The 25731-nt window shown below is 47.2% G+C and overlaps 1 long non-coding RNA gene across 2 annotated transcripts in view; it reads right to left on the reverse strand.

Annotated features, from left to right (window-relative positions):
* Positions 1–25731, reverse strand: part of LOC129386115 (uncharacterized) — a 43256-nt gene that overhangs the window by 5513 nt on the left and 12012 nt on the right. For both annotated transcript variants that reach the window (XR_008613586.1, XR_008613587.1), the window contains exon 2: positions 1239–1449. This is a non-coding gene — a long non-coding RNA (uncharacterized lncRNA). The remainder of the gene's footprint in view (positions 1–1238; positions 1450–25731) is intronic.

Genomic DNA, 25731 nt, shown 5'->3' on the forward strand with positions numbered 1-25731 from the left:
GAAAATATATTCGCGCGACAATTATGTCAAACCTTCTATGTCCTCGGATATAATGGAAAACTCGGTATCTATTTCACATTCTAGCTCCCGTTTCACGAGAACTTCTAGACTGCCACCTTGCTTATCTTGCCGATTAAGAAAGAAGCTTTGATAACCTCCACGGTTGAAGATTTCAGTATTTACAGAACAGCATGTCTCTGTAAATAATATCACATCGAAATTGAAAACAAATTCATCTAAGAAAACTGACAGTTCATCCTCCTTGTTTCTAAGGGACCGCACATTCAGGTGAAAACACGTAAAAGGGTTTTTAGAAAGGTGAAACGCATTATTAACGTATTCTGGGGACACAGCCATTGAAAAAGCACTGAATAACAGAAAAAAATATGTGCAGTCAACACAAACTAGTTAATCCTTTCTAGATCACGTTCACTGCGAATGTGCACAATCGGTGACGTTTCATCTTTCCTGGCCAAAATCTTGCCGCTGCTTGACCAAACAAATCGCCAGTTTTTCACTCTCTTTTGCGCAAGCGCCATGCCGAGAAGATGCTTCAGCATTGGACAAAGGTGCTTGTTAACATACAGTGGTGAACCAGGGGGGAAGAACCGAGTTCCTGAGTTGACAGGCATGACTTTTGTGCTTTTTTGTAGGATTGAATCGCGTTTGGTACGGCTCTTAAACTGCACAATTATGTTTGGGGTGGCATCAGCATTTCTTGTAGGCACATGATGGCACACTTCAATGTCTGTTTCCATGATAGGTTCACTCAAGATCACACTGATCTTGTGCAAAACCTTAGGAAGGCTTTCACTTTCAGTCAAGGGTACACCTTTTATCTCGAGATTGCGGTTTCTTGAGTACTGCTCAGACACAGTAACACGGTTCTCGAGTTGAGTGACTTGCTTTGATAGCGTTGAGCAATTGTTTGCAAGTTTTGTGTTAATTGCCTTGAACTCCTTGTTTTCTTTCACGATTTCAGCTTTTTTCATGCTTGACCTTTTCGAGTTCAGCATGACAGAAGTCAAGACTTGTCTTCAGCTCTCTAAGTTCTTCGCTGACTTCGCATTCCAATTTAGATTTGAAATCTGACATTTCCTTCCTGAGCTCCTCATGAAATTTGGCGGAATCAGCCATAACATGCACAATACAAGAGAACACGCAAGCACTGGTATCGGCAGCAGCTAAGGCAGAAATCATAGTGTTTTCTGTACTAATTGTGGAAAAATAATTCTAACCTGCAAATATACAAAGTAGCTTCAGAACATTGTCGGGCTGCCCCTGCTGCTGCCAAGTGGTTGCGGATTGGAGATGCAGGCCTTTATGTAGCTTGTTCTTCCACCTGGTGGGCGTGACGTCACTGGCAGTCACACGTAGTCTCTGCAGGTGAGCCTTGCGCTTGCTGATATCACGGCGAGCCGTAAGCAGCTGTTGAAACAGTGGTCCAAGCTGCAAATATACAAAGTAGCTTCAGAAGGTTGTCAGGCTGCCCCGCTGCTGCCAAGTAACACTGACATAACACTGATGGTCATTTGGTCAAAAGGTAACAAAATAAAGACATGTTCAGAGGAGTGCAGCACCCATCTTTGTGAGACAAACATGTAGCTCATCAAGCTTGTCTTGAAGGCAATCTGCTTTTTTGCACGTGTCAAGTACAAAATGCTCTTCCTTGTAGCGGACATTTCTATTATTAGGTCACAACCCAAATGAATGTAAAAAATGCCAATTTGTCTTCAGTGAAAGTTGTTGAAAGTCTGTGGGAATCCAATGCGAGTTGCCAGTTTGCCACATGTTAAAAGTCATGTTGTTTGCCAATGGTGCCCAGGTAGTACTGCCGAGCTACAGCTTGTAGCTCAACATGCTGACCAGAGATGACTGCCATATGGTCACAGTGAAAGCTTTTGAGCAATGAGTTTGTGCATAGTAATGTAAGAGCTCCATCTCATACACATGAGGACATCATAGTTACTGGTAAATTGCAGAGGGTTAAGAAGACAGGCAGCACCAGCCACATGTATTGTGGTTTAATGTAGGTAGTGTAGGAGTTGGAGGAAATCGCACCGCTGGCGCCAGTTGTAGGAGTTGAGGACGGACTTTGCGATGAAACACTTGGGAGGTTTATTTGACATTATGTGCAGTGAGGGTCAATGAACAGTCTTCGAGTCATTACGGGCCGGCAGCAACTCGGACGCTGCGGCCCGTAGCAAGAAGTTCGAGAGAGATGAATCAAGGGATGCTCTGGAATCCTCTAGAATGCTCTTCTTGCTGCTCCCGGTCTCTCTTTTAAGCCCTTCGATGTCTGGAAGACGCGTCATGTTTGGCCAATGGGAGAGCCCGCTCAGATGACGCCATTTTCAGCCAATGGAAGGCGCCCGTGCGATGGTGTCACACCCGGCGGCTCCCTGCGGTCTTGCCTTGCTGACTTGCAATGCGTCGTCACAACGAGAGAACGGAGACGACGCTTGGGCCCCAATTGTCCGAGGGCCCTCTTCAAAGGCGGCCGGTGCGACGCTGCCAGGCCTTCCCGGTACATCACAGCCGTCTTGCTTCGGGACTCACGTTACCTAGAACAGTGCCGGGCTATCCCTTCGCTTTCTGGAAGAGTCAAGCATTGAATAGCCCAACCGGCGGCGTACGAAGTGGGGGCCTTCAACTTGTTTGCCCGTGCGCGCCTCTGGAATGTGGCATCCGTGCTTCTGCGCTTCTCAATTAGCTGTGGTGCGATTCGATGTGGTCTGGGGAACTCGAAGGGGGCTCAGAAAAAGGTCCCGTATCTAACAGTAGGTGCTCAAATGTGTAGGTGCCAGTAATAAATAGTAAAAAAGAAAGTTGGAAGGGCAATGTTGAAAACAAATCACTTGATTTTTGGCTTATTCAGTACTGCATAACCTCGATATAGAAGAAAGTATTCAAATCAGTATTTTGTTGAATTAAGGCTACTACGTCCCAGAAGTGGAAATAACATTGTACACTTCCACAACCGCTCCTATTGCTGACATGTGATTAGGCACCTGAAAGTAATATTTTAAGACAAATTCATACTACTATGGTGTGACTGAAAAGTTGAGAGTCTATCCTTCTGTATATAGGCGAACTAAAGATATGATTGTATACATTTTCGCTAGAGCACGTAGCCAAACCGCCCCCCCCCAGAAATGTAATACTAAATAAAGAATGAAAGCGATGGCAATCGCCACTCAAATACTGTGCCATGAAACTCATTTTTCAATGCCGCACCTCAAGTGCATAATTTTAAACGACGCCTACGTCACTCCTATTTCTACCCTCACGTACTAGTACGTGCTAGTAGCTAGGTAACCGCACCCAAACGACTACGAACTGTCACTCGACGCACACCTCGGGCAAGTCTCAAGGATGCGCGATTTCTGTGCGACGTTTTCGATACGCTCTTGTCTGTCCCCTCGCAGCAGCACGGCACGCCTCGAACTTCTCAGCACTGGACTTCGTCGGGACCCATTATCTTCACTCTCTTACGCGGAGGCATCGCCGCCGTACTGAGGCATGCGGCCCAGACGTGCGCACAAGTTGAACGGAAACCTATTCGACGTTGACGTCAGCGCCTCCGCAAGCGAGCACATGCCACTAGCTCTCCTCTCCATTCTGGTTTCATCGCGTCCGCGGTGCGACCAAGTGTTACCGTATGCGAACGCCGTTGAGTGTAACGGATTCTCCGAAGTATTCCGTGGGCGTCGTGTGGAGTGAAACGGACACTACATTCGCCGAAAATGCTTGCACTGGCCGCTTATAGGACGCTGCGAAAGCACGACAGCCTCATGAAAGCAGCCGTCCAGTCGCATGCAAGAACGTGCCTCACGTCGCTGGACGCATTTTCGCTTCTCTTGCCGTCATCAGAATCGTGAATTCACTGTGCACAATCGGTTTACTATATTGAGGGAACACTAAAGCAAAACACTAAATCACTTTGGACGGATAAAGCATTATCTGAAAACTGTTGTAGTTAATTTCGAAACAATAGGTTGATTATTAGAAGAGGAAATGGAGGTCAAAGTTTCAGTTTTTGAATTTCGCGCTGATTCCCCAACGCCGGTCCGTCACTTTGACGTCACGGATTTCAAGGTATTTTTTCATATTTAAGCCGCGTTGGCCCATCAAAAGTTCCTGAAGCTCGCCATGTTCCATCGTTGACTCCTTTAGAACACACTGTAATCTATCTTTACCGCTAAAAACTAGGCCCGAGAAGACGCTGTCAAAATCCGTGACGTCACAGCGAACTGGCGCGGGAAACTTAAGGAGGCGTCGGCACCCGCCTTTTGTTATTGCGCTTTTTCTGGCTTAGCAAGCATCTTATCATGGTAAGAGTGGTGTTTTTTATATTGTGGAAGGGTAACTTACTGATAAAGAAGAAATCATTTTTTTTTATTTTAAGTCAACTTATTCATTCTTCCTATTCATACGATATCAGCATTTCGTCATTGAAAGCGGAAATCGCATTTACCGAGTCACTGGTCATCTGTTAATTGTTCTTTTAAATATGGCACGTTCTGTTTGCAAGTTTCACCACGTGCACGGACCACCTCGTCTCATGGTTTATGCTTCTTTCGAGTAGCAAGAAACTGGAACGGCCTTCGACACGTCATCTCTGCCATCGCAAGCCCACGCAGCTGCCTTTGGCAAGCCGTTGTCACTCATATATGTGTATATTTCATTATGAACACTTGTTTAAAATATTTATTTTGACTATCCTATCCACTTATGTAATACCGCTTATGGGGTCCTTAATCCAATAAAGTGAAGAAATTAATTAGACCACGGTCGGGTGCCCAACAGACACGTGGCGCTGTCGATGTCAGCTCGCTGTCACAGGTTGCGCTCACTTGTTCCTGATCGTAGAGTTACTGTATAGGCCCCCTTTCCCATACAGTCACTGATCGAGTTGCTTCGCCCAGAACGGGTGCCGTCCGAATACGTCTCTTGTGCGGGGGCTTTATAAAGAATATAAAATATTTATATGGAATGCCAACATGAACTGTAGTCGCACCGAAAGTCGGTCAAGGCTTTGTTTACCTTTTTACGTGGCAGTGGCCAATTGTTTCCGTCCCTTTTCTTTTTCTTTTCTTTTTTTCACGCCTTTCTTTTTGTCCCCGCTCTTCTTTCCGTCTTTACTTCCCCTTTCCCTTTCCCTAGTGCAGTGTAGAAAACTGGAGGCTCTAACTCAGGTTAACCTCCCTGCCCTTCTCTCAATTGCATATCTCTCTCTCTCTCTCAAATATATTATCAGATAGGAAATTTGTTATCTTTAGGCCGAGTTCGGTTCGGCACCAACAATTAATAGCAAGAACCACGTGAGGACGAATCGGTGTTATTTCTCGTGGTTTCAGACTAAGAGCCCATGTGTCGACAGGCCAAAGGCAAAGGAATCGATGTCAGTACAGGCGGAGTATACATCATATTAGAGCACCTGCCTAGCTTATCGGAGGGCGACTTGCACGAGGTTGGGACAAAATCATGTCGCTGAATGAAGTTACGATGCTGACCTTGAAACATCAGGTCTTGGAACTGGACACCAACAGGCGCCATTGATGAATGGCGAAATTTCAGTAGGGGTCAACTTGGGGGACGTTGGAAACCGCTTGGCTTCAGCTGATAGTTGCGCGATAAACGACGCAGGTTAGTTCATCATCATCAGCCTGATTACGCCCACTGCAGGGCAAAGGTTCTCCCATACTTCTCCAACTACCCCGATCATGTACTAATTGTGGCCATGTTGTCCCTGCAAACTTCTTAATCTCATCCGCCCACCTAACTTTTTGCCGCCCCCTGCTACGCTTCCCTTCCCTTGGAATCCAGTCCGTAACCCATGACCATCGGTTATCTTCCCTCCTTATTACATGTCCTGCCCATGCCCATTTCTTTTTCTTGATTTCAACTAAGATGTCATTAACTCGCGTTTGTTCCCTCACCCAATCTGCTCTTATTCCTTAACGTTACACCTATCATTCTTCTTTCCATAGCTCGCTGCGTCGTCCTCAATTTAAGTAGAACCCTTTTCGTAAGCCTCCAGGTTTCTGCCCCGTACGTGAGTACTGGTAAGACACAGCTGTTATACACTTTTCTCTTGAGGGATAGTGGCAACCTGCTGTTCATGATCTGAGAATGCCTGCCAAACGCTCCCCAGCCCATTCTTATTCTTCTGATTATTTCAGTCTCATGATCCGGATCCGCAGTCACTACCTGCCCTAAGTAGATGTATTCCCTTACCACTTCCAGTGCCTCGCTACTTATCGTAAACTGCTGTTCTCTTCCCGAGACTGTTAAACATTATTTTAGTTTTCTGCAGAATAATTTTTAGACCTACCCTTCTGCTTTGCCTCTCCAGGTCAGTGAGCATGCATTGCAGTTGGTCCCCTGAGTAACTAAGCAACTCAGGTCAGTTGGTTAAGGTTAATTGTACATGGAGATGTGTGCTTTGCTTTCCTAGGGTAACCTCTTTCTTCGATTACAAACCCAATTATTTTTACTTTCGAGGCTCCGTCAATCCGTGAGTCAAGTAACAGCAGACAGCTCCTAAAACTGCCTATGAGTCGACGACGCTTCAGCACCACGATTTGTATGCACAGTATACCAGCATACACAGTGAGCATTCCTTAGTACCTTTTTCCCACGGGGTGCTTGTCAGTTGGCGATAACAGCGTGTCAGGTACAACGCATACACTGCGCGAATAATGTAGTGCACGAAACGTTGGACTATCGACTGAAAGTTGGGTATGCTCAGGGACGCAGCCGCAGTGGGATATGTGAAATGTCTCGTTGGTGCTGCAGATGGCGCATGGGCACTATAGGGTACGAAAATGATGCAGCCAAACGCACAAGTTACGTTTATTCACGCATTATAAATCTTACATGCCTAATTTATGCGTTACAGCTAGTGGACATCTTGCGGTCTAATCTTACGATCGTGCTCGCGCTCCCTATTCGCAGTGGGCCCTTTTATTTTGCCGAGACTGTTTGGGTACTATAGGGTAAAGAAATGATCCCCATACAGGTGGCGCCCGAAACTGTCCTGCGCTAGAGTCACTAGGAAAAATGTCCGACGATTACAATGCTCCCTAATGCGAAATTTGAGCGCAGCTGTGTACGTGTCTTCATTTCACGATATATTGAGGCAAATAATTAGAGACCGAAATCACCGCACCGACTGCCAGCGGTGCAGTGTCGTCAGCGCCTTCGCAGAGGGAGCGGCAGTATGGGGACGCTGGCATGATGAGTGGTATTCGAGCCAGCTGTGGAAGAAGACCACATAGAAAGGAATTTCCTTCTCTATGGACAGACGTTCCTCGGCCTTGCGATACTGGTATGCAACGTCCGCAACTATAATCGGGCATGTCGCTGTTCACCCGTTTCAGCAGCGCGCTTGGCACGCTTGTGCAGTCTGTCGTTCTACAATCGCTTCTATCGTTCTTCGGGCAGTTTCCTTGGCACGTTCCAACGCCACGAATTTCCTTTTTTGTTGTTGCTGCAGTCGCAATCACTCGGCCAAATCTTCGTCGGTCGACTCCTGCTGCCTCAGTCGCCGAGATTATTGTTGTTCGCTGCGCTTGGAGCGACGAAACCTTTCTTTATAGACATTTCCGGCGACGATCCCGATTCAGGCTCAATTTTTATTTCACCCATACGCACGCGGTCGTATATGTGTGAAAAGAGAACGAAGCTGCGCACGCGAAACGCGCGTATGAAAAAGCTTCGCACAGACAGAGGCGAAATTCAGGTTGGTACAGTAGTGCTCTCGCACTAAAACAATTTCTAATGACTCTACCTTTCGCCACTCAAATCCGCCGCGCTCGAAGATGGTTGGGACTCCTGCGCTAGCGTTCCCTGTGGAGACGGTCACGTTCCACCGTGGTCAAAGGGGTTGGATACTCCTTTGTCTTGCTGCCCGAATCTCTTTACGCCATTTCTGGACCATAAGTGTCGAACGCAGGGGGGCCATAGCCGAGCAAGCGTGAAACTTCTGCAACAAACTCTACACTTGTATGCCTTGTAACCCCTGATGAGCATGCACTGGTGTGAGTTTGATGGAATATGCCTACTGTAGACGAGTGAGCTCTCTCAAACACGACTGCCCCCGCTCGGATCGACAAACGTACCTTCGAGGTATGCCTCTTTGAACGCCGAGCGAGAGGCTAAATTTAGGTCCGACTGCGTCATGCGTGGCGCTACAACGGCGCCATCTGCGTACGCGACACATGCATGATCAAATAATGGCTCTTTTCCTCGACACAACTATCACGACAAAAGCAGAGTAAGGCGCGAGGGTTAGTAGGGTTGAAAAGTTAAGCGATAATAGTATAACACGCTTTCGTTACATTCATTTTAGCAAGAGACCAGCTCTGACCGATTTTAAAGTCGTTTCACATCAAATTCCACAGGCCGCAGTGCTGCGCTAAGGAGTGTTGGTAACTTTTTAAGCCGAAGACCTTAGATCTCTATGTTTCAAGGTCGCGTTGTGAGGTGCAGAAAATTGGAGCGATCCTACCACTGCTCGCGCTTTCGCCGTCTTCTTCCACATCGCTGTAACTTCAATCCCGCTAATCATGCAGAAAAGGCACAGCTAATAATATGGAGTTAACTAAGGCATTCGAACCCACGACCTTTGGTGGGAACCGAACCCTCGACCTGTGGTGTTAATTAGGGTGATGTTGATTAAGGTACAGTTAATTAAGGTAGATATAATCATGACACTCGAACCCACGACCTCTAGCGGGAGAAAGCAAGTAATAAGAAGTAACAACGCATTCGAATGAGAATGTCAATTAATTTAGTGGATGTCTCTTGAGCGCGCAGGCTTTCGCTTTCACCTTCTTTGGCGTATGCTAAAATGACTTTTTTCCTTTGGACAGCTGTGGCCCAAAACGCTCCATTCTTAGTTAGGGGTCGCTCGGATTTTTGTCTTTCTTTCATGTTTAAATGTCCTTAGATGCCTTCCTTATATATTTTTTAAACTGTATCGTTAAATTATTCCCTGCGGTGGCAGGTCAGTGGTCCGAATGTGGAAAGGGTGAACCACGTTCGGATTTCTAAAATGATATCAGATAGCAAGATTGTGCTTGGCCTAGAACAGCAGCTTGGATGCACCCAGATGGCTCGCTGATGAACTCTTCGGTATCTCTTCAGAAGTAGCGATAAATGTAGGCACATATGTACTGCCATCAGATAAAATGGAGCCATGTAACGTACTCAGTCAAAATTCCTCGAGAAAGTTTACCAAGGGCATCTATTGGCTGCTTACGACACACACACACACACACACACACACACACACACACACACACACACACACACACACACACACACACACACACACACACACACACACACACAATATATATATATATATATATATATATATATATTCATTTATTTATTTATATATTTATATATCCAGACATCATAAACGAAAAACAATGGTGCAAGTAATGTTAATTGATAGCTTTAGCTCACGTACCGATCTACCCTTACCATCCCCGCCAACGCTATTCTCGCCTGATGCGTGCGCGCCAGCTTGGCCGCGTCGCTCAAGCACTTGGCTTAGCTATTGCACGCGTAAATTTGTCAAGTGGCAGAGACGGTAACAATACAGCGTTGGCGTTATGATTAAGCATTCATTGAACACCCCTACTATGAAGGCTTTGTCGAAGCTTGCTTCGCCGCAGTAAGACATATTGTGAGGAGAAGTCTGCTTACGCAATTTCCTTCAGGGTTGCGCGGACAGTATTGCATATGAGGAGAGAGAGAGAAAAATAAATAAACGTTTATTACATAAGCGAAGCTTTGGAGAGGCTACCTCACTTCAGAATGCCTTGAGCTCGGGCTGTGTCTGAGAATCAGCAACGGCAATCGGCCGTTGCTGATTATCGAGGTCGGAGCTGTCCAAGGCTTTCTCCCCAAGCTCGTTGGTTTGATAATGGTTCGGAGAATAATGGTGCCCGTCTGCAACTCCCTACTATGTGCCTGAGGGACCCAAGGTCTGCGCAGAAGTGGCATTGCGGAGAGAATTGTGTAGGGGCCATGAGGTGATTTATGGTTGGGTGGGGGAATGTATTAACTTGTAGAGCTCAGAGGAATCGCTCCTGCTTTCTATGTAGAAACTTGTGTTGGGGTGCGTATGTTCTGCGGACTAGCTTGTAATGTTGTGTGATGTCTTGGTACGAGACTAGAGGGTGCATGCGCTCGGGTTCGGATTCCTCGGCGTCGGCTAGGTGGGTCAAATATCGAGCCACGTGGTTGGCGGCCTCGATGTCATGAACGCCGTGATGAGCTGGCGCCCAGATGCTCATAACTGATCTCATTGGCGGCTTTTGATTGATGATTTTGAGCGTATTGTCATGAATTCTGCCGTTAGCGAAGCTGCGACTCGCCTGTTGAGAGTCGGTCACTATGATTTCAGCCTCTCTTTGGTAGAGCGCGAGGGCTATGGCCGCTTCCTTGGCTTGGAGGAAATTGTTGCAGGGGAGTGAAATGCTGTTTCGATGTTCTTTGTTGACAATTACGGTGGCTGTTGTGGCTGCACGTCTGGAGTAAGACTTCGCATCCGTGTAGGCTGTAGAGGGTTGACTCCCATATTGCTTGTGTATGGCCCGGGCCCGGGCCTCCCTTCGCTGTGCGTGGTGCACTGGGTACATGTTGCGAAGTAGGAGAGGTACGGTGATGTTGATCCGGATGGCATGGGGAAAGCTCACAGTCTGAAGCGGCGGATGGCTGAGCGGAGCAGATAGCCCCAGGCGTAAGAGAATGTACTTCCCCGCTTCCGTAACCGCCAAACTTGTTTGCTGGCTGGATAAATGTGCCTTTATCAGCTCCTCGGCCTTGTAGTGCACTCCTTGTCGTAGTAGGCGTTCTGTGGGCGTACTGACCGACAAGCCCATCGCCCGCTTACATGCCTTTCCTATCATTGTGTAGATTTTCTTGAATTCCATCCCGTTAAGTAGAGCCTATGGAATAGCATAACTTGTTCGACACACGACGAAGGCTTCAACAAGCCGAAGCGTGTCCGCCTCCCCCATGCCTCTTGCCTTCGTTGTTATTCACCGGACCATGTGGGTGACTTGGATTGTTGCATTTTTAAGCTTGTTAATTATTATTGTGTTGGTGCGATTCGACCGGAAAATCATTCCTAGTATCTTTACGCTCTGAGATGGAACGATGGTGTGTCCCTCCAGTTGTATGGTGATGGTGGGCGAGTCGGGCTCATGCTTCTTTCGCGCTGAGACCAGGAGTAGCTCCGACTTTTGTGGGGCGCAGCTGATCGAGGCCGCATGACTTAGCATAGTCGCTCACCACGTCTGCCGCTTCATGCAAGCGGTTGTCTATTGCCCCGATTGACCCTGTGGACGAACAGATGGTAATGTCGTCGGCGTATAGACCATACCGGATCCCGAGGATGTTATCGAGGAGCGGCGGAAGGCCTATTGAGGCGATATTGAAGAGGAGAAGGGATAACACGGCGCCCTGTGGTGCGCTGCGCCAACCCAGTAAGAAGGTATTTGTGGCTTGGTCCCCTACCTTTAGGATAGCTTTTCTACCTGAGAGGAAATCTCTGACATAGTAATACGTCCTGGCCCCACAGCAGGCACGTACCCAGGATTTTTTTCTGGGGGGGGGGGGGGCACCACCACCGCCACCATAATCATCATCATCATCGTCATCATCAGCCTGTTTTATGTCCACTGCAGGACGAAGGCCTCTCCCTGCGATCTCCAATTACCCCTGTCCTGCGCCAACCGATTCCAACTAGCGCCCGCGAATTTCCTAATTTCATCGCTCCACCTAGTCTTTTGTCGTCCTCGATTACGTTTTCCTTCTCTTGGTACCCATTCTATAACCCTAATGGTCCAACGGTTATCTAGTCTGCGCATTACATGACCTGCCCAGTGCCATATTTTTCTCTTAATGTCTATTAGAATATCGTCTATACCCGTTTGCTCTCTGATCCATACCGCGCTCTTTCTGTCTCTTAAAGTTATGCCTAGCAATCTTCGTTCCATCGCTCTTTGTGCAGTCCTTAACTTGTTCTCAAACTTCCTTGTCAGTCTCCAAGTCTCTGCCCCATATGTCCGCACTGGCAAAATACACTGATTATACACCTTACTTTCCAATGATAATGGTAAGCTTCCTGTCAGGAGTTGGCAATGTCTGCCGTGTACGATGCAACCCATTTTTATTCTCCTGTGGATTTCCTTCTCATGATCAGGGTTCCCTGTGATTAATTGACCTAGGTAAACGTACTCCTTCACAGTCTCTAGAGGCCGACTGGCGATCCTGAACTCTTGTTCCTTTGCCTGGCTATTTATCATTATCTTTGTCTTCTGCATATTAATATTCAACCCCACTCTTACACACTCTCTCTGTTAAGGTCTTCAATCATTTGTTTTAACTCGTTTGCATTGTTGTTGAATAGAACAATGTCATCGGCAAATCGAAGGTTGCTGAGATATTCGCCGTCGATCTTTACTCCTGAGCCTTCCCAGTTTAATAACTTGAATACTTCTGAGCACGTAGTGAATAGCATTGTAGAAATTGTGCCTCCCTGTCTGACCCCTTTCTTTATAGGTATCTCCCTGCTTTTCTTGTGTAGAATTAAGGTAGCTGTAGAACCTCTGTAGTTATTGTTACGCGAAGGACGAGTCAGCAAGACGAGCAACTATTTACAGGTTATATTTACAACGGTTGCAGCGCTGACCGATTAGATTCACAGCGCGAGCCCAGTTAGTTCTTCCTCCTCTTTTCTGGAGTGATGGTGCCCACGCGCATCGTTCAAACAAACAAATACCACACGCGTGTAGCAATATTTTCCAAGCTCTTTACGTAAGCGTTCTGTTCTCCTTGATTACGTAGGGCCTCTATGACTGCTGGTATCTCTACTCAATCAAATGCCTTTTCGTAATTTATATAAGCCATATAGAGAGACTTATTGCATTCTGCGGATTTCTCGATAACCTGATTGAGGACATGGATGTGATCCATTGTAATGTATCCCTTCCTGAAGCCAGCCTGTTCCCTTGGTTGACAAAATCCAGTGTTGCCCTTATTCTATTAGAGATTATTTTGGTAAATATTTTATATAATACTGGGAGCATGCTAATGGTCCTATAATTTTTCAATTCTTTAACGTCTCCCTCTTTGTGGATTAGTACAATGTATGCATTCTTCCAGTTTTCTGGGACCCTTGCAGTCGATATACACTTCGTATAAAGAGCCGTCAGTTTTCCAAGCATTATGTCTCCTCCATCTTTGATTAAATCGGCTGTTATCCCATCTTCTCCTGCCGCTCTTCATCGTTTCATGTCTTGCAGCGCCCTTCTGACCTCATTGCTAGTTATAGGAGGAGTTTCTGTATCCTGTTCATTGCTGTTTCTTAGTGAGGTATCCTGACTCCTCTGGGTACTGTACAGGTCAGCATAAAATTCTTCCGCTGCCTTTACTATATCTTCGATATTGCTGATGATACTACCTTGCTTATCTTTCAGTGCATACATCTTGATTTGTCCTATGCCAGCTTTCTTTCTCACTGATTTCAGGCTGCGTTCATTTTTTACGGCTTCTTCAGTCTTTCTCATGTTATAGTTTCTAATATCACTTATTTTCACCTTGTTGATCAGTTTTGACCGTTGCGGGAATTCTATCATATCTCTTGACTTGGACACTTTCATTTTTGGTCGTCACTTTATTACGTCCTTTGTTACTTGGGAGAGCTTGCCTACTGGTTGCCTTGGTGCCTTGCCTCCCACTTCAATTGCTGCCTCTGAAACCACCCTAGTTACGGTTTCATTCATTAGCTCTATGTCATCATCATCTCTTTTTTCTAAGGCTGCGTATTTGTTGACAAGTACCAGCCTGAATTTGTCTGCTTTTACCCTTATTGCCTCAAGGTTGACCTGTTTCTTCTTGACCAATCTTGCTCTTTCTCTCTTCAAATTCAGGTGAATCCTAGCCTTACTAACCTATGATCACTGCACTTTACCCTACCTATCACTTCTACACCCTGTACTATGCTGGGATCAGCAGAAAGTATGAAATCAATTTCATTTCTTGTTTCACCATTAGGGCTTTTCCAGGTCCACTTTCTGTTGCTACGCTTCCTGAAAAAGGTGTTCATTATTCGAAGCTTTTTACTTTCTGCGAATTCTACCAGCATCTCTCCTCTAGGGTTCCTAGAGTCGACGCCGGAGTGGCCAATTGCTTGTTCCCCAGCCTGCTTCTCGCCCTTTTTGCGTTGAAGTCGCCAATTACTATAGTATACTGAGTTTGCACTTTTCTCATCGCTAATTCAACATCTTCATAAAGCTGATCTACTTCCTCATCATCGTGACTGGATGTTAGAGCGTAGGCTTGTACTACCATTAATCGATACCTCTTATAAAGCTTGATTACAACAACAGCTACCACCTCATTAATGCTGTAGAATTCGTCAATGTTGCCAGCTATGTCCTTATGGATTAAGAATCCTACCCCGTATTGCTTCTTTTCTAGAAGACCTCTATAGCAGAGGACATGTCCGTTATTCAGCAATGTATAAGCCTCACCACTTCTTCTAATCTCACTAAGGCCGATAATATCCCACAAAATGTCTGATAACTCCTCAAAGAGTCCTGCTAAGCTAGCCTCACTCGAGAGGGCTTGGGTGTTAAACGTTGCAAGGGTCAGTTTCCATTGGCGGCCTGTCCGGACCCGGAGATTCTTAGCACCCTCTGCTGCGTTACAGGTCTGGCCGCCGCCTTGGTCAGTTGCTCCGCAGCTGCTGGGGACTGAGGGCCATTGGATAATTGAGTGAACCATGTGGGAGGGGGTGGCCGAATACTGCGCCAGGGAGGTCAATTCCTGTTCTTGTGAGGGAGTGTTTTGTTGAAGCTTAGTGGGCCTTCCTAATTTGGTTGTACCTGGATTAGTATAGCCACACTCGCTCTCGTCATCTTTTGCCAGTGAAAGGCGTCACTCCAAGCCTGCAGATGTTGTGCACTAGAGGAGGGGGGGGGGGGGGGGGGGGCAACCCAAGGTAACTTTCCATGCGAATGAGGGAGGGGGGGGGGGTACTTTTACTAGTACTAATATGAATAACGCCTACCATTCGTCCAAAGACGCGTAAGCTCGCAAAAGAGACATGAAATAAGGCGTATCTCACAGGTGCGCTTGTGAGATGCACCTCTTCTTTACTTGGCAAACAAGGAACGACATCAAATGGACTCACGCAGGAAAGAAGCGCAGAACAAGTAAACAAGCGAAAGTGTAAAATAAACATTTCTACAGTAGAATAGAACTTGAAAAAAAAAAACAGCATTTAGCAACCGAGGCAAACGGACCGTGCGGGGTTGTGTTACTCCGCCAGTTAATCACAGAAGCAAACAAAATCATCGTCATGCGGCCTTTTCAATATGGCGTCGCGCTTGATAGCTCCGGATCGTCCGCTGTTCTTCAAGAATCTTTTCATCGGCGGAAGCAATGAGGTGTGCAACAGACATAGACAAAGTGTATGGAGCCTGAGTATATTTCACTCTTCAAAAGTCTGCGGTACAGTTCATTTCACTGCTGAGCCCGTTTTACTCATGAAACTTCACTGTCAACTGAAGTGAAACTTGACAATAAATAGTTGCAGCAAAGCAAGCATTTTATTTCAGTTCAATAAAGAATTAGGCTTTCGTCATTCCACTGTAATAGGCGAGGGGAAACGTGTCAAATTATGCGCTAATAATTTTACTTTTTTGGTTACTGCCTTATTTGGGTAACAGGAAAAGTTTGAAGTGCGAATTATTTGCAGCCTCGTGGAGGAACAGTGGTTGGCTGTAATGAGGGCGTGGGCGAGGCTTCACAGCAGACTTAAGTTGTATCCGACTATAGTAGCGTTTTTGTATTAGCTCTGGAAGAATTATAGCGAAATATATATTTGCGGAACAATCACAGTTCTTTTGCATTCCTCGTTTACTGCTCTACGAAGTGCGAAAACTGGCTCGTATTGTTATTTGGGAAGTTGCGTAACGCTGTGTCGCCGCCAGTCCCATACAACTGCGTAGAGCGCAGCACACTTCGATTCTAGACGTATACTGCGCCCACCACGAAAGGTTAGAAAAACACCCACATAAGCACAGCAGAGAAGTGGCTATGTGAGGCGGTTCGACCGATAACTGTAGAAGCGTCATTCAAAACACGTAATTGTTCTCCACTTTCGGCGGCGTTTTCTCTACCTCCTATTTAAATAAAAAGATGTTGATCCGTAAACGTTTTCATAAACAACGGTTAAATGTGTTATTATTCTCTTTTCCTTGCAATTTGGTTGTTGCCTTGGCTCTCTCCCTTAGTAGATCGGTTAATTTCTTAACTCCTTGCGATTTTTGTTTCTAGTTGACAATTTTGCACGAAAAGTGCTGTACAATTAGATAAAAACCAGATGAGGTAACGGGTGACAGTCATATTGCTTATGGGTTTAAAGGTTATTGCAGGGTTTCATGATGGACACTGTTTCACATTATTTTATTTCCCACCTTATCTAGCCCATATCACGTGTATATGGTTCTGAGAATCTGCCAGCGTCGCGCCGAGCCGTCACTCGTGGAAATAATGAAGCAAAAGGAAAAGTTTAACGCAATTGGCGTTTTCTCCGGCCGCAACTCGTTCCACCAAGTACAGACCAACTGACTAACAACTGAATACCTTTCCTGGTCCCAGGATCAGCATAAAGAAAGAAGGTTGAACTAACGAAAGCAACAGCTATGCGCGTGACAGTTCAATAGATGGTGACAACTGAACGCATCTCGAGTTACTCGCATGGGTGCCGAATCTATGAGGAAATTGGCGTTCACATCCCAAGAGATGCCGATAACTACCGCCAGCCAAAAGGAGTGAAAAAGGCCGCAAAATGCTGACCGATGAATAGCTGCCAAGTCTCAACATTGATCTGGCGGCGCTTTAGGTATTTGTGAGGAGTGGTGGCGTGGGTAGGGAGGGTGGGGGGTGTATATCACTTGATTTCAAGGGCGGGGGGGGGGTCGCCCCCCCCCCCCGGGCCCCCCCTTGGGTACGTGCCTGCCCCACAGCCCAGCATGTTTAGCCTCTGTAAGATTGCTGTATGATTGACGTTATCTAACGCCCCTTTAAGATCTAAGGCGAGGATAGTGGTGAGGGAGTTGCGTGTCGCTGGTACAATCACCTCCTCTTTCAGCTGAAGTAGGGTGTCTTGTGTTGATTGGTGTGGACGGAATCCTATCATAGTTGTCGGAAGTTTCCCCGATTCCTTCAGGAATGGTTGTAGCCGATTGAGAACGATGTCCTCTAGGAGCTTTCCTACGCACGAAGTGAAGGAGATAGGCCGTAGGTTCTCAATGGCGGGTGGCTTGCCTGGCTTCGGTATTAGACGAACCTCCGCCATTTTCCAGTCCTCTTAAAGGTTTCCTTCCCTCCATACTTTGTTCAGATGACCGGTAAGCTCTAGTATCGAGGGGTTGTAGAGATTGACAAGCGCCTCATTGGTGATTTATCAATTCCCGGGGCTGTGTGGCGTCTCAAGTCCATTATTGCCGCTGTTACTTCATGTAGATGAATGTTCTCATCTAGGACCTCGTTTGGGCTGCCGGTGTAGGGTGACAGAGGCTCCGATGGCTGTGTGAGGAAGACGACACCAGTTTCGAGATATAAATTCCCGAACTTTGCGGAGAAATGCATTGGCGTTCCAGTTAATTTGATAACAAAACTTCGTTTCATGCACTGAAGCATACAAGTAATTGGAACGCCAATGCATTTCTCCGCAAAGTTCGGGAATTTATATATCGAAACTGGTGTCGTCCTGAGAATCCGTTCCAAGTGGATCAGCCTTGACTGCTAGAATTTGTAAATTGCAATATGGATCATAAGATAATTAGCTAGAATGTTAATTTGTGAATTCTTGTTAATTAGACGCTTCTGCATTTAAATTTTTTGTGCAAGTAGTGTCCGCCGTTTCGAGTAGGCCGGCTCACAAACCAGAATTTAGCTATCTGCCACAGGCACCCTTTAAAAAAGTTTGAAAGTGTTCGCTGAAACACACTGTACATACATACATACATACATACATACATACATACATACATACATACATACATACATACACACACACACACATACATACATACATACATACATACATACATACATACATACATACATACATACATACATACATACATACATACATACATACATACATACATACATACGTGCATACATACATACACACACACACATACATACATACATACATACATACATACATACATGCATGCATACATACATACATACATACATACATACATACATACATACATACATACATACATACATACATACATACATACATACAAAATGTTTGAACCAAGGATTTTAAAAAAGTGGTTAACCGCAACTGAATGAAACCAACGACATTTACATATTGTTTGCCGTCATGTGGGGCTCCTTAGGATATTTTTTTATATTGCGCTTAATTAGTTAATTAACTAAGACCAACTATTCAAAAATTTTAATGTTCCCTTAAGGGCCAAGTGCGTTTCGTTACGTTGTAGAGGGCATTTCAAAACGACCGATCCAATTTTTGTGGCAACGTACATACATGCTGCGTGATTTTTTCCCGGCCTTTAAAGAAAGCCCGCGAAATATGAAATGAAACGACGAGACTGCGCTCGTGCGCTATCGTATATTGCAGCGCGCTTAACCGTGCGTGCGCTTAACCGTGCGTCGAGTCTGTCGCTTAACAGGGACGACGCTGTCTATCGCTTAACAGGGACGACCGTCAAAGATGCTGACGCACTGTGAAGTCGATGCCTATAGAGCCGCGGCCGCTCACTTCGGCACCTCACTGTAGCAGTTCGGCACCGAAACCCCGCTGCTGAACGGCTACAGCGCACAAAAAGCCAACGTCGACACATCGATGCGCACAGCGCATATCGCGAGGGTTTCGCTTGCCTTCTCTTAACGGTATGAAAGTGAGGAAATCGTATACAGTGTATTAGTAAAATCTACGATATATGCTTCGCCCGTTCAAATTATTGTAGCTTGTAGAAGTTTTTTTAAGAGCTAGATCCGTAGAGCAAAATGAGATGTCGGTCATTGCGTGACACTTGTCACTGGCTGTATCGAGATGTACAGGCGGCGGAGGCGGCGATATTGAGAAATAACCAGCCTATCAGCTGGCCAAACACCTCCATCTAAACCCCGAAAAATTAAGGGGAAAAAATGTGCAGTACCTGTACTCATCTGATATGGTCAACATATATGACGTCTCATCTGTACACATCTGTGATCATGATGAAATAAAGCAAACAATCGCCAAAAATACAAACAATAGCAGAATGACTAAAACTTGACGTTTCGGGGTCCGTACAGCCGGGGTCTCTTGTTCGCATTGGACAGCAAGGACAATGGCTCTTGGTATGGGTGAGATGGCGCAGTGCGTGTGCGTGGATAACAGGCAGATTACCACGTGTCCCGTTTATCGCTTGGCACGTGGTTTGAATACGCAAATATTCTTGCTGCAACAACGTCGGTTATAGTTTTCAGTGCCCACAACGGACGCTTCGTCCCAGTCTACGGAAAGGCCAATCTTATATACTGGTGTTGCGTTGGAAATGCGTTGCAAACCGACGCTTGATTGTGGAATGTGTCAATACAATCCGCAGGTCAAGCGTCTGGAAAACGAAATAGTATTGGCGGCGTGCACTTCAGGATACCCTGCTTACAGATTTGTTCTAAATTATGCTGCATACCAACATCGTCGCTGCCGGAACACAAGAAATAGACGCAAGTCTCAAGAAAAGAAGCTCACTTTGCCTCCAGCGAGGACGCACCTAAAGGAGCCGGGACATGCACAAAGGCCTGCATCCTATCCACCCACAAGCTGGACTCTGCAGAGCAACGCCTACTGAACAGAGGCCTACGTTTCAACACGGAAGCGTTACCGAACCCGGCAAACATGGCCTGCGCCTCCGAACAAGCAGTTGTTGCGACGCCGGTTACTCGAACCTCGACCGGCGTTACTACTGGGTAGCGCGGTGTTGTCGGCAGGCTGCAGACGTCCGGTAGACCATGGCAACCAGGCAGGGGCGAGACGATTTCCAGTGCGAAACTTGCACTGTTTATTCCATGGTTGGTGAAGGATATAAAAGACGAGAATAATAATAAAAATACATTGCGGGGCCGCTTAAATAGGCCCGCTAAAATCGTAGACGGGATTTTGCTCACGTCAACGTCACGTGACATGTACTGAGTCTGGTCGGTGATGGACGGCTGATCCCTCTCTCCTAGGCGACGATGCATGTGCTTGCCTCCACTGGCGGCAACCCGTGGGTCCAGTTTGGTTCGCGGAAAGGAGTCTTCCCTTGAGTCGCACAGTTCGCGGAAGGGGACCCTCCCTCCTGTCATGCACACACACAAAGGGGCCCGAAATAACTGCGGGGCGCCCGCCAGACCGGCAACCACTCGAGACACTCATAGCAAAGTAGGGATCCATCCTCCGTTTTCATTAGGCATGGTCTTTTGATCATCCTTTTTGCTCGGGCTGTTACACGCCAACCGTAACACAGTGCGCTATGTTAATCCCGACAAACAAAACGAAGCATGGATTCGGGCCATCGGAGTTCTCTCCAAGCAGTCGTCTGTTAAAGCAAGCGCAACGTTTCCAGAAAAATAGGCCATGAAACGGTTGAAAAAGAACGAAAAAATTGTGATTCTCGCAGTCGATAAAGACAATGCTACAGTCATTCTCGACTGCGCAGAATAAGTACCAAAAATGCAGAGTCGGAATTCAGGAAGCGGAAACATACTTCAGTATAGAACTGGATTTCACTAGAAAAGTCGAAGGTGAGCTAGAGAAGCTCCTGGCATATGTTTTAAAGTTAGTGCAACCTGATAGCAAGCACATTTATTACCGACTTTTGTACCATATTGGATCTGCAATGGTAATCTATGGTTTATCGAAGGTACATAAACCGGACGTGCCTTTAAGACCGATCGTAGTCTTCACCCGCTCACCTCTTCACCGGCTTACATGCATTTCGTCGAGAAACTAAAACAGTACGTCGTCGACGACGACCGCTTCATGGCCGTCTTCGACGTAAAATTCATGTGCACGAGCGGTCCCGTCGGCTTCGCAGTTCAATGTTGCCAGGAAGCTCTGGAACAGGATCCCTCTCGCACGCCTATTGACGTAAGTGACTTAAATCATCTTTTGGATTTTTGCCTGCGTAACACGTACTTTATCTACTACAATAATTACTACGGGCAATGTTTGTGGAACCGTTATGTGGGCTTTCCATGGCGCTCGACAAAGTCGCCTTGGGGGTCATCGAAGGCTCAACGGTGCCACTGTTCAATGCTGCCCCCCATTCCTTGTGTGATACGTTAGCCACTGTTTCTGCATAATTCGCCGCAGTGACATCACACGGTTTCATAGACCACCAGAATCAATTCAAGCTGAGCAACCATGCAACCAACGCAACACACTGGCGCGCTCCCTACACGCAGCCAAGCGCGAATCTTCCGGCGAGGAAATTTTATTCAGACACATGAAGAAGTATCTATCAATCACATCGAGCCCTACGCCACCTTCACCTGATTACGAAGGCTCCGGGAACCCTGAGCTCGACGCAGAATTCGGGATTAAGGAGATCAGGCATGCGCTCCATGACCTCAATGGCAGATCGGCTCCGGGTCCGGACAATATCAGAAACAAATACCTATGGAACCTGAACGATAAGTCTATCGAATATTTGACGGACATCATTAACTAAGCATGGAACAGCGGTAAAGTTCCAGAAATGTGGAAATCGGCCAACGCCATTCTGATCCCCAAGCCAGCTGGGTAAGCCGCCCAGCCTCGACAACCTCCGCCCAATTTCGCTCACATCGTGCGTGGGGAAGGTTGCTGAGCACGCAATCCTAAATAGACTGTCTCTCTAACTGGAGGACCACGACGTTTACCCACACAACATTATCGGCTTCAGGGTCGGATTCTCGACGCAGGACGCGATGAAGCTCATCAAGGATCACATTATTGACTAATACGCGGGACACGAGAGCCGTACCAGGTCTAGACCTGGAAAAGGCCTTTCACAACATTGTTCACTCGTTCGTTTTAGACACGATCTTGAGCCTCAATCTGGGGAAGCACTTTCATTCCTACACGCCATCGTTCCTGTCAGACAGAGAAGCCACGCTTAAGGTCGGGGACCTGACTTCAGACATGATCAAGCTGGGGTCTAGGAGGACGCCACAAGGGGCAGTCATATTCCCTACCCTATTTAACCTCGCCATTATTGGTCTATCCAGGAGACTCTCTGATATCGCCGGGATCAGTCACACCATATACGCAGACGACGTCACCATCTGGTGTACTGGAGGTAGCGACGGACAGGTAGCGACGGCCCTGCAAGAGGCGACTGATGCTACCCAGAGGTACCTCAAGCCCACTGGCCTTCGGTGCCCACAGCACAAGTCGGAACTGCTACTGTATCGTTCCAACCGCAGAGGCCCCAAACCAAAGGGATGGAAGCCACTCGCCGAATGCGACATGAAACTGCGCACAAACGATGGAGGCGGCTATGTACCGAAGGCGGATGCCATCCAAATTCTCGGCATGATGATCGAGTCGAGTGGCTCTAACAACAAGACAGTGCTGCGGCTCACTAAAGAGACGGACAATGCCGTCAGACTAATAAGAAGAGTGGCCAACCGGTAGCAGGGCCTCGGAGAAGATAAATAACCTCGTTAGATTGGTACATGCGTTCGTATTATGCCATTTCACTTCCATCGCAGTCATGAACAACTCGCAAAGATCGGAGTGGGATAAGCTCAACGCATTAATCAGGAAAGCAATAAAGAGAGCTCTCGGCCTCCCCATACACACACACACGGAACGCATACTTCAACTCGGCATGCATAACACGCTAGAGGAAATTGCGGAAGCGCAGGAGAGGGCCCAGTTCGCCAGGCTATCTATCACAGAAGGTGGAAGACACATCCTACAGGAGCTGGGCGTTCCCCCCGCAATAGTCAAGACAAAGTTCTGCAGCATCTCCCGAGAGTAGTGAGATCGCATCACTGTCGCCCCGATACCACGAAACGTCCATCCGGAACACAACGTGGAAAGACGTCGGACGTGCGCGAAGGCCCTCCTGAAGAAGGCTCGTGAACGGGCTTCGGAGAACAGCTTCGTAGACGCAGCACGCTACGCTGAAGAACGGCCCTTCGCTGCGGTTAGCGTAGACCATAATAGTCAAGTCACGAACTCAATCCCCATTCGAACGACGTCCTCTGAGATCGCAGAGCAGGCTGCAATAGCGACGACAAGAGGACAACAATCGATATTGGACGACAAGAGGACAACAATCTACAGTGACTCGAGATCAGCCGTTCGGGCAATTGTCAAAGGAACCATATCCGAGCTGGCCCTAGGGATACTAGAAAGCAAGAAAATCAAGCCACACACAGTCATCTGGTTTCCAACCCACATAGGACAGATTGAGGGTGCCCGCCCAACCTCAGTGAGTCGGCGCACGATGCTGCGCCAGGGATCATCGACCGCGTAGCTATCCGGGCAGCGTGACGTTGGGGGTACAGACAATTGGGACTCTCCTTCGTCATACAACGAACTTACTAAGCCCTTTTACTTGACTCGGAGGATCTACCCCCTCCCACACTGTAAACTCAATAGACATCAGGCTTTAAGGCTAAGGCTCCTACACACGGGGGCATACCCAAACCCCCTACTTCCTTACTTCCTCACAGGATTTACCCCGAAATTCAAACAAATGCATGTGCGCTATGCAGTGGCTTAGCGAACTTAGATCCCATGCTCTGGCGGTGTCTCACGTTACGCGGCAATGAAAGCAACACTTAATTCTTCACGCATGGGATGCAGTTCTACGCAGGGCCAACCTTGAAGAACAGTTATGGGCTGTCCAACGGGGCCGCGAAGCGGCGGGGAGTCTCGGCCTCTCTGTCCCGCCGTGGGAGCGGCTCACTGCGCGCTAACGCGCGCCTTAAAGGACCGCAATAAAGTTCATCCATCCATCCATTCATCCATCCATCTAGTTTACAGTGGAACACGAAGAAAGCGGCAGCATTGCATTCCTTGAAGTTCTTGTGGAACGAACCGCCAATGGTCTTGCCCCAAGGTATTATCGCAAGCCCGCCCGCACGCACGAGAAAAATACTTCTATTTCCTTTCTGTTCAACCCAAGTGGTACAAGCGCTTAGTCATCTATACCGCGCTTTCCGCCTTTGCTCGAGTACTAAGCGCAAAGCAGTGTTGGTCTCTGTACGGAACAACCTGGCCAGTGACTGCTAGGGAGCAAGAACGTCATGCCTCAGTGCTCACTCGCCAAGTGGTGCCAAAGGAAAGCAGGCGCGGTGGCATTCAGGCGACGCCCCTATAGCGATAAACATGACACATGGTATCATCTGGACGAAAGGTAGGCATGTGCACTGCGCCATATCACCCATAATTAACGAAGAGTCATTGCCTTTACCGTCCATTGTGAATAAGGGCACCGTACGGGCCCCGAAACGTCAAGTTTGTTGTATTATTACTTTAAAAAAAAAAGATGGCGAGTGTCTGCTTCATTTCACCGCGTTTCTTCCTCCACAGAGGGGTTTTTGTCGAGCTCATGATTGTGTCATGACATTTTCTTGCTTTCAGTGGTTGCAGGATCGTTGTAGTATCTCCGGCAATGACCTCGTCAACGAAGCTGCTAGAAAAACACATCAGGGAACATACCATGTCGCAGCCCAGCCCTTAAACAAGCTAGCGCGGGATTTGACCATCCAGAACTGGCACACCCCTGACTTCACTCACACTCGGATGCATTCGCTGGACCGTCCCTTCTATATGCAACTGCGCCTGTTACCTGATCTTTCCAGAAGTGAATAAACAGTACTGTAGCTTACACCTGGGCTTTGTATACACCAATGCAAACTCATTCTTGATTGGAATGAGCGATAACGCCGATTTCAATGCCTGTGATGGCGAAGAAACTATCGTACACCTTCTGTGCTACTGCATGAAAGGCTTGCAAAACGAAAGGCTTAACCCCCTGCGCAGCTCTGAACCAGCTACACGAGAGACGTTCCTCGTTGAACAAGATCTTGGGACCATGCATGGTCTCGCATATAATAGCTGCAGAAGGCCACAAAAGCGCTGCTGAGATTTTTGAAGGCAACCATCCTGAGCGACCGTCTGTGATAGAGAGCAGAGAACTTTCCCTACGTTGTCGACATCAACACTGGGCTTGCTCTCATTAGCTTAACCTTTTCCTCCTCTTTGGCCTTTCCACCAGCGCAGGGCAGCCAACCGGGCTCAGTCCTGGTTGGACAAATACCTGGACAATCTGGACAAATACCTGCAAGTATAGATACCCACTCATAACTGGTACTGTATTGCACAGTACTGTACTATCATAATTGGTACTGTACTGCACAGCGATTCTACACAGGAACATTGGCAGGAGAGAAGAACGAAAAAAAAAAACACGTTACATGCGGGCTGTGCATGCCTATACGCACTCTCGTTTTCTCTCCTTGTCGCTTCTTTTCCCTTTCCCTCCTTCTTCAATTCGCTGCTCGTGGAGCAGCTATTGAGCCCCGCAGAAAGGTACTCCTCTTGCCTTGAAAGAGACTCCGCTTGGAGCATTTTCGAACCCATAGCGCAGCATCGTTCAGTCACCAAACCTGGAACTGCGC

This window comes from Dermacentor andersoni, chromosome 4, assembly GCF_023375885.2.
Source record: "Dermacentor andersoni chromosome 4, qqDerAnde1_hic_scaffold, whole genome shotgun sequence".
NCBI classification, from domain to species: domain Eukaryota; kingdom Metazoa; phylum Arthropoda; class Arachnida; order Ixodida; family Ixodidae; genus Dermacentor; species Dermacentor andersoni.